The sequence below is a fragment of the Cervus canadensis genome, chromosome 20 (genome assembly GCF_019320065.1).
Source record: "Cervus canadensis isolate Bull #8, Minnesota chromosome 20, ASM1932006v1, whole genome shotgun sequence".
Classification (NCBI taxonomy): domain Eukaryota; kingdom Metazoa; phylum Chordata; class Mammalia; order Artiodactyla; family Cervidae; genus Cervus; species Cervus canadensis.
The window spans coordinates 42,973,969-42,983,035 of record NC_057405.1 but is presented as its reverse complement, the minus strand read 5'-3'; positions in this window follow the sequence as shown (position 1 = coordinate 42,983,035).

The window sequence follows — 9,067 nt, the reverse complement described above, 5'->3', positions numbered from 1 at the left end:
AATGAGTTTGGAAGTTTACCTTCTTCTGCAATTTTCTGGAAGAGTTTGAGTAAGGTAGGTGTTAGCTCTTCTCTAAATTTTTGGTAGAATTCAGCTGTGAAGCCGTCTGGTCCTGGGCTTTTGTTTGCTGGAAGATTTCTGATTAAGTTTCGATTTCCTTGCTTGTGATGGGTCTGCTAAGATCTTCTATTTCTTTCTGGTTCAGTTTTTTCAGTTTTTGAAAGTTATACTTTCTAAGAATTTGTCCATTTCATCCAAGTTGTCCATTTTATTGGCATAGAGCTGCTGGTAGTAGTCTCTTATGATCCTTTGTATTTCAGTGTTGTCTGTTGTGATCTCTCCATTTTCATTTCTAATTTTGTTAATTTGGTTCTTCTCCCTTTGTTTCTTAATGAGTCTTGCTAACGGTTTGTCAATTTTGTTTATTTTTTCCAAAAACCAGCTTTTAGCTTTGTTGATTTTTGCTATGGTCTCTTTAGTTTCTTTTGAATTTATTTCTGCCCTAATTTTTAAGATTTATTTCCTTCTTCTAACCCTGGGGTTCTTCATTTCTTCCTTCCATAGTTGCTTTAGGTGTAGAGTTAGGTTATTTATTTGACTTTTTTCTTGTTTCTTGAGGTAAGCCTGTGATGCTATGAACCCTCCCCTTCTGCTTTTACAGTGTCCCATAGGTTTTAGGTTGTTGTATTTTCATTCATTTCTATGCATATTTTGATTTCTTTTTTGATTTCTTCTATGATTTGTTGGTTATTCAGAAGCATGTTTTTTAGCCTCCATATGTTTGAATTTTTAATAATTTTTTTTCCTGTAATTGAGATCTAATCTTTCTGCACTGTGGTCAGAAAAGATGACTAGAATGATTTCAATTTTTTTGAATTTTTCAAGACTAGATTTATGGCCCAGGATGTGATCTATTCTGGAGAAGTTTCTGTGTGCACTTGAGAAAAAAGTGAAGTTGATTATTTTGGGGTGAGATATCCTATGGATATCAATTAGGTCTAGCTGGTCCATTATGTCATTTAAAGTTTGTGTTTCTTTGTTAATTTTCTGTTTAGTTGATCTATCCATAGTTGTGAATGGGCTATTAAAGTCTCCCACTATTATTGTGTTACTATTAATTTCCTCTTTCATACTTGTTATCGTTTGCCTTACATATTGTGGTACTCCTGTGTTGGGTGCATATATATTTATAGTTGTTATATCTTCTTCTTGGATTGATCCTTTGATCACTATGTAGTGTCCTTCTTTGTCTCTTTTCACAGCCTTTATTTGAAAGTCTATTTTATCTGATATGAGTATTGTGACTCCTGCTTTCTTTTGGTCTCCATTTGCGTGAAATATTTTTTTCCAGTCCTACACTTTTAGTCTGTATGTGTCCCTTGTTTTCAGGTGGGTCTCTTGTAGACAGCATATATAGGGGTCTTGTTTTTGTATCCATTCAGCCAGTCTTTGTCTTTTGGTTGGGGCATTGAACCCATTTACATTTAAGGTAATTATTGATAGGTATGGTCCCATTGCCATTTACTTTGTTGTTTTGGGTTCACGTTTATACAACCTTTCTGTGTTTCCTGTCTAGAGGAGATCCTTTAGCATTTGTTGAAGAGCTGGTTTGGTGATGCTGAATTCTCTCAGCTTTTGCTTGTCTGTAAAGCTTTTGAATTCTCCTTCATATCTGAATGAGATCCTTGATGGGTACAGTATTCTGGGTTGTAGGTTTTTCTCTTTCATCACTTTCAGTATGTCCTGCCATTCCCTCCTGGCCTGAAGGGTTTCTATTGATAGATCAGCTGTTATCCTTATGGAAATCCCTTTGTGTGTTATTTGTTGTTTCTCCCTTGCTGCTTTTAATATTTGTTCTTTGTGTTTGATATTTGTTAATTTGATTAATATGTGTCTTGGGGTGTTTCGCCTTGGGTTTATCCTGTTTGGGACTCTCTGGGTTTCTTGGACCTGTGTAACCATTTCCTTCCCCATTTTAGGGAAGTTTTCAGCTATTATCTCCTCGAGTATTTTCTCATGACCTTTCTTTTTGTCATCTTCTTTTGGGACTCCTATGATTCGAATGTTGGGGCGTTTCACATTGTCCCAGAGGTCCCTGAGGTTGTCCTCATTTCTTTTGATTCTTTTTTCTTTTTCCCTCTCTGCTTCATTTATTTCTACCATTTTATCTTCTACCTCACTTATCCTATCTTCTGTCTCTGTTATTCTACTCTTGGTTCCCTCCAGAGTGTTTTTTATCTCATTTATTGCATTATTCATTTTTAATTGACTCTTTTTTTATTTCTTCTAGGTCCTTATTAAACATTTCTTGCATCTTCTCAATCTTTGTCTCCAGGCTATTTATCTGTAACTCCATTTAGTTTTCAAGATTTTGGATCATTTTTATTATCATTATTCTAAATTCTTTTTCAGGTAGATTCCCTATCTCCTCCTCTTTTGTTTGACTTGGTGGGCATTTTTCATGTTCCTTTACCTGTTGGGTATTTCTCTGCCTTTTCATCTTGTTTAGATTGCTGTGTCTGGAGTGGGCTTTCTGTATTCTGGAGGTCTGTTGTTCCTTTTTATTGTGGAGGTTTCACCCAGTGGGTGGGGTTGGACGATTGGCTTGTCAAGGTTTCCTGGTTAGGGAAGCTTGCGTTGGTGTTCTGGTGTGTGGAACTGGATTTCTTCTCTTTGGAGTGCAATGGATTGTCCAGTAATGAGTTTTGAGATGGGTCAATGTGTTAGGTGTGACTTTGGGCAGCCTGTATATTGACACTCAGGGCTATGTTCCTGAATTGCTGGAGAATTTGTGTGGTATGTCTTACTCCGGAACTTATTGGCTCTTGGGTGGTGGTTGGTTTCAGTGTAGGTATGGAGGCTTTTGAATGGTCTCTTATTACTTAATGTTCCATGTAGACAGGAGTTTTCTGGTGTTCTCAGGTTTTGGGCTTAAGTCTCCTGCCTCTGGATTTCAGTTTCATTCTTCCAGTAGTCTCAAGACTTGTCCAACTATACAGCACTGATAATAAAACTTCTAGGTTAATGGTGAAAAGATTCTCCCCTGTGAGGGACACCCAGAGAGGTTCACAGAGTTACATGAAGAAGAGGATAGGGAGGAGGGAGATAGAGATGAGCAGGAGGAGAAAAGGGGGGACTCAAGAGGAGAGAGACAGATCTACACAGTTCTCTGTTCCCAAAGTGTTCTCCGTAGCCCAGACACCCACAATGATTCACAGAATTGGACTGGGAAGAGAAGGGGAAGGGAGGAAATAGAGGTGTTCTGAGGTAGAAAACAGAGAGTCAAAAGTGGGAGAAAGTAATCAACACACTCCTGATTAAAAGTGGGTACTGAATATTGGATTCTTAAATGTCCAAAATTGATACCAAATACTGAAGAACAAAGATTAAAAATCTAGAGTAGAGGTTAGACTCTTAAAAATACAATATTAAAAACAAAAACACAAAAAATTTTAGAAATATATATGAAGTTCGGTTTAAAAATAGGGCTTCTCCTTTTTTTTGTAAGGTTATAGTGAAATGAAAATGAAAATTAAGGAGTAATAGAGGAGTAATAGAGGACTTTAAAAGAAAATAAGAGAAAATAATAAAACAAGAAAAATAATTTTTTTCCTAATTAAAAAAAATAGTAAAAATATATGAAAATAAAAATGAAAGTTAAGGAGTAATGGGGGAGTAATAGGGAATTTTAAAAGAAAATAAAAGAGAAAAAATTAAAAAAGAAAAGAAAAAAAAAAGGTAAAAATATATCTAGGAATGTCTCTGGAGCTGTTGCAGTCAGTGCGGGTTCGGTTCAGTTTCAGATAGCTCCTCGTTCCAGCTTACACTTCTCGATATCTATAGGCCCCTTCCGGTTAGTCAGTGTTAACCTACAGGGATTTTAATCTGTTGCACCGGTCCCTTCTGAAGCGGTTCCCTTTGTTTATTTGGCTTCTGTTTGCCGGTCTCTTCAGTGTCTAATTTCCGCCCTGACACAGGCGGGCGGAGGTGGTCTCTTGTTAAGGTTCACTGGTTCAGTCCTGCTGCGGGGAGGGAGGGGCGCTGCAGACAAATGTCACTGGTGCGTGTGGGGAGGACCCGCAGTGTTCCGACCACACTGGGTTTGCCCCGCTCACCGGTGTGTGCTTTCCCCATCTACACTGCTCAGGCTCCCGGCTGCTCTATATGGAGCGGGCCCTGAGTTGCGTGCGGTTCCAGTTTTCGGGTATTCCACAAAAGCGCGGACTCGGTTGGGCCTGCGTTTTGTGCCTTCCCTGCCCGAGCACCTCAGGCCGCCAGGAGCTTGACGGCGCACTCCCCCCGGTGCGGTGCGCCTTCTCCCCTCTGGGGTCCCAGCCTCAGTTTCCCAGCGCGCCAGTCGGGCGCGTGCGCCTTGTGTCTGTTCTCGGGAGCTGACCTCTAGCCGCGACCCTCCCGGCCTGGCGGATGTCGACCATCCAGACTCTCAGGAAGTCTTTGGTTAGAAACTGGAGGCCTGTTTGCCGTTTGGTAGGGGATGCCATCTCTGGGGCCGAGTTTGCTCCTTTCCCCTCCCCGCTGCCTCCTGCCTCTGGCGGGGATGGGCCGGTCAGCAGCCAGCTAGCTCTTCTCTGGAATTGCTGAGTCCCTTTTTTCTGTGAATGGCCACCAGTGTGTTCGGGCCAGTTAATTTTCTCTCTCTCTCTTGCTATCCCACAGTTTAAGTTGCTATCTCACCTTAGCTCCCTCCGATTGTCCTCAGGGCACTCAGGCCAGGTCCTTACCCTAAGCAATGCCGCCCGCTCCTCTCCGTTCCACCTCCACTTGCTGGTGGCGGATGTGGGCGTCTGTGGTACTTTTCTGCTGGGAGTTGCTTTTAGACATGTAATCTGTGGGTTTTATTTATTTTACCTCCCAGTTAGGTTGCCCTCCGAGATTCGAAAACTTCCCCCAGACCCGCCAGTGAGAGGGTTTCTTGGTGTTTGGAAACTTGCTCTATTATTACTCCCTTCCCGGGACGGGTCTCCGTCCCTAGCTCTTTTGTCTCTCTTTTTATCTTTTATATTTTGTCCTACCTCCTTTCGAAGATGATGGGCTGCTTTTCTGGGCACCTGATGTCTTCTGCTAGCGGTCAGAAATTGTTTTGTGAAGTTTGCTCAGCGTTCAAATGTTCTTTCGATGAATTTGTAGGGGAGAAAGTGGTCTCCCCATCCTATTCCTCTGCCATCTTGGCTCCTCCCCTTAACAATTCTTAAAATATAGTATCTGACTTAAAAATGACGATGATAATCCTGACATGGATATCAAAGCTATCATATATTTATGAACTTTTCTTCTATAAGTCTTGAAGCCAACAAATATAGGAATTTATTTTGAATTCTTTGAGCTTTTAGTCTTCTAAATTAACAGCCCTAGTTGTGGTATAATAGAAAACCAATGGTGGAAGTACAGATATTATTGGAAGATAAAGCCTTGAAAGGCCAACTTGGGTGGTGGGCTTGCCTTTGAAGCTCAACAGCTCCATAAGGATTTAATATATTGCAAAAGAAAAAGCATCTTATAAAATGAGTTTTGAGTGGAAATTTAGGATTAGCAATTCACTTTTCCCTCACTGAGGCCAAGATTGTCAAATAAGTTGTTAAAGATCACAAAGCTAATTAATAGTATATAACTCTAAGGAAATTAAGATTTTCTTTCCATCCTAGAAAAAGCATTGTTATACAATAATACAATAGGGATATTTCTTTAAAACTTGATAGAATATTAATTTCCAGTAAAATTATAATAATGGATTTACCTGCTATTTGAATGATGTTATCTGGAATCTTACCTGTAAACATGTATTTCTACAGAATAGAAATAGTTTTGAAGTGCTTTTTTTTATAATGCAGTGATATTAGGAAATGAATACATTATACACACACATGCCCAAACAAGTATCACTAAATAAAAGATTTAACTGAAAGTTCTTACTCATAATATGTATGACACATTCTGCTATTTTCAATTCTATTCTATTGTGTTATTTTAGTTACATGAACATGCTTGCTATGGCCCACTAGGATGCACTGAGGAGTTTGAGATCTGCAATTGGAGTAACAATGCTTTTGATATCATTTCTTAAATTGTTTCATATACTAAAATGATTTAGAGTGCTTTTTTCAGTTTTGCAGTTTAGGCTTAGATGCTAACATAAATTACCCACATTAAAAAAACCTGTGAAAAGAAAAAAGTTTGTAACAAAATAGTGAAAATTACAATTTATCATATTAATTGAGCATAATTTTCCTCTGTAGGCTAATTATAAGGGGGTTAGATGAACTTGATTTTATGTACATAATGTATATAACTTACAAATATGATGCCCTATAAAGCTAAGATTGCTGGGAGAAATGTCAATAACCTCAAATGTGCAGCTGACACCACCCTTATAGCAGAAAGTGAGGAAGAACTAAAGAGCCTCTTTAAAAAAGTGAAAGAGGAGAGTGAAAAGCTGGCTTAAAACTCAGCATTCAGAAAACTAAGATCATGGCATCTGGCCCCATCACTTCATGGTGAATAGATGGGGAAACAGTGGAAGCAGTGTCAGACTATAGATGGTGACTGCAGCCATGAAATTAAAAGACGCTTGTTCCTTGGAAGAAAAATTATGACCAACTTAGACAGCATATTAAAAAACAGAGACATTACTTTGCCAACAAAGGTCCATCTAGTCAAAGCTATGGTTTTTCCAGTGGTCATGTATGGATTTGAGAGTTGGACTATAAAGAAAGCTGAGCACCGAAGAATTGATGCTTTTGAACTATTGTGTTGGAGAAGACTCTTGAGAGTCCCTTGAACTGCAAGGAGATCTAACCAGTCCATCCTAAAGGGGATTAGTCCTGGGTGTTCATTGGAAGGACTGATGTTGAAGCTGAAACTCCAATACTTTGGCCACCTGATGTGAAGAACTGACTTATTGGAAAAGACCCTGATGCTGGGAAAGACTGAAGGCGAGAGAAGAAGGGGACAACAGAGGATGAGATGGTAGGATGGCATCACCGACTCAATGGACATGGGTTTGAGTAAACTCCGGGAGTTGGTGATGGTCAGGGAGGCCTGGCGTGCTGCAGTCTATGGGTCGTAAAGAGTTGGACATGACTGAGTGACTGAATTGAACTGAACTGAAGATAAGGATTTATTCAAACAATTTTTATTAATTAAAGTATATAATTTCATATTTTATTAGGACTAAATGTTCCAATAAATGCAAGTCATTACTAATTTCTTTCCTTAAAAGTTGCTTTTCATGGATTTTAATTTACTATAATATAGAAGATGTGTGTGTGCTAAGTTGCTTTAGCCATGTCTGACTCCATCCAACCCTATGGAATGCTGCCTTCCAGTCTCCTTGTCCAAGAGATTCTCCTGGCAAAAATACTGGAGAGGCTTGCCATGCCCTCATCCATAATATAGACAATATTAATAAAATAATAAAGGCTATTTGGAACACATTAACTTTGACTGTGAAAGAGATGGAAGCTAACATTAATAGATTATCTGTGATGTGCAAAATACGACTTGACAAACATGAAGTGTATCATTACTATAGTGTTTAGATGACAGATATGGCAAAACTGGCAGGATTATCAACAAACCCATCTCCTTTTCTTTACAGCACAAAGCTAAACTATGTGTTCTAGTTCTTTTGCATCTTTGTTATTCAGTCACTTAGTCATGTCTGACTATTTGCGACCCCATGGACTGCAGCACACCACGCTTTCCTATCCCTCACCATCTCCTGGAGTTGCTCAAACTCATGTCCATTGAGTCAGTGATGCAATACAGCCATCTCATCCTCAGTTCTCCCCTTCTCCTCCCACCTTCAGTCTTTCCCAGCATCAGGATCTTTTCTAATGAGCCAGCTCTTCATCAGGTGGCCAAAGTATTGAAGCTTCAGCATCAGTCCCCCAATGAATATTCAGGACTGATCTCCTTTAGGATAGACTGGCTGGATCTCCTTGCAGTCTAAGGGACTCTCAAGAGTCTTCTCCAACACCATAGTTCAAAAGCATCAATTCTTCGGTGCTCAGCCTTCTTTATGGTCTAACTGTTGCATCCATACAAGACTACTGGAAAAACCATAGCTTTGACTAGATGGACCTTTGTGGCCAAAGTGATGTTTCTGCTTTTTAATATGCTGTCTAGATTCTTCATAGCTTTTCTTCCAAGCAGCAAGTTTCTTTTAATTTCATGGCCGCAGTCACCATCTACAATGATTTTGGAGCCCAAGAAAATAAAGTCTGTCACTGTTTCCATTGTTTCCCCATCTATTTGCCATGAAGTGATGGGACCAGATGCCATGATCTTCATTTTTTGAATATTGAATTTTAAGCCAGCTTTTTCACTTGTTTCTTTCAACTTTATCAAGGCTTTCTTTAGTTCCTCTTCACTTTCTACTGTAAGGGTGGTATCATCTGCATATATGAGGTAATTGTTATTTTTTTTCCAGAAATCTTGATTCCAACTTATGCTTCATCCAGCCTGGCATTTTGCATGATATACTCTGCATGTAATTTAAATAAGCAGGGTGATGCTATGCATCCTTGACATTCTCCTTTCCCAATTTTTAACCATTCCAGTGTTACATGTGCGGTTCTAACTGTTCTTTACCTGCATAACAATTTCTCAGGAGGCAGGTAAGGTGGTCTGGTATTCCCATCTCTTTCAGAATTTTCCACAGTTTGTTTGATCCATGCAGTAAAAAGCTGTAGCATAGTCAATGAGGCAGAAGTAAATGTTTTTCTTGAACTCTCTTGCTTTTCCTATGATCCAGTGGATGTTGGCAATTTGATCTTTAGTTCATCTGGCTTTTCTAAATCCAGCTTCAACATCTGGAACTTCTTGGTTCATGTACTGTTGAAGCCTGGCTTTGAGAATTTTGAGCATTACTTTGGTAGCAAGTGAGATGAGTGTAATTGTGCAGTTGTTTAAAAATCCTTTGGCATTGCCTTTCTTTGGGATTGGAATGAAAACTGACCTTTTCCAGTCCTGTGGCCACTGCTTGTGCATCTAGATGGTGCTAAATGAATAGTTCTCTCCAAACAAATTTAAGCAAAGTGATTTGGAA